A 1280-nucleotide genomic window follows, 5' to 3' on the forward strand; every position below is an offset into this window, starting at 1 on the left:
CCTGGCTGGCTGCCTTTCAGTACTTTTTATGATTCCTGATCCTACAGAGTTGGAAAAGAAATCTGCGAATTGTAATCTGACACCTTTTCTAGATGACATGTTGCAGTCTTTAGCATGGATACATATAGGCGAAGAGTTTATAATTTTAAGAGGCAGATTTTGTTTTTCTTCTGCAGTATCAATTGGACCCTGCTTCCCATATTCTTTAGACTCAGCTTAAAGAAGGGGCTTTTGTAGAAATGGTATCCATGTACCGAGACTGGAATTCCCTGAAGAGGCTTTGAAAAATGCCTCATTCCCAACTTTATAGCAAATGAAAAAGAATCACCTTTGAATAGCACAATATGTAAAAAATATGGGTACTTTTCTAAAAGGTGCACCTCTATTGTTAAAGGCGTACATGCATCATTGGAAACCAGTATGTGCATGTTGCGTTTCTCAGTTCTCTAATGGGTTTCAGAAACTATTTTATGTTACGTGTGTGTGGGAATGGGAGTGAAGAATGAGTGAGAAGCAAAAAGGAGAAAAAAAGCAAAGGGAAGAAAAGAAAAACAGATGTGGGGCTTAAAATGTTTCAAGCATGAATAACTGAAATGCTGTTTAGTTTATCTAAGACAGTTCTGTGAAATCTTAAAGGTGATTGATCAGGCTTTCTTAATTGTATCCACAAGATTTCCAAGCACAAAATGAGCGATAGCATTCCAGAACAAACATATAGGAAATGTCTGCTAACTGGACTGCCTTTTAAAGGCTTTATAATTTATTATTGCTTGTAGAGTGAAATTATTCATGAGATGATATTTTATAATGAGGACCCTCCTCACACAGACTGTTTCAACTGTAATATCCACTTAATTCAGGCAAGCATGAATTGTCTTGAATTTTTCATTTTACTTATATGTAGGTTTAACAACAACAACAACAAAAGTACAGGATACCCACGCAACATCTAGGCACTTGTTGCTGTTGTTGAGTTAACTGTGACTCATGGGGACCTATATACAACAGAATGAAACATTGCCTGGTCCTGCTTCATCCTCACGATGCTTAGCATGCTGGGGAACATTGTTGCAACTCCTGTTTATTGTGAATGCCTTCCAACCTAGGGGCTCATCTTCCAGCATTAGTGTCGCTGTTGTTGTTAGGTGCCATTGAGTAGGTACCGATTCATAGCATCCCTATGCAAAACAGAATGAAACATTGCCCAGCCCTGGGTCAACCTCACCATTGTTGCCACGCTTGAGCCCATTGATGGTGCCACTTTGCCAATTCATCTTGCT

The sequence above is a fragment of the Chrysochloris asiatica genome, unplaced genomic scaffold (genome assembly GCF_000296735.1).
Source record: "Chrysochloris asiatica unplaced genomic scaffold, ChrAsi1.0 scaffold00390, whole genome shotgun sequence".
NCBI lineage: Eukaryota > Metazoa > Chordata > Mammalia > Afrosoricida > Chrysochloridae > Chrysochloris > Chrysochloris asiatica.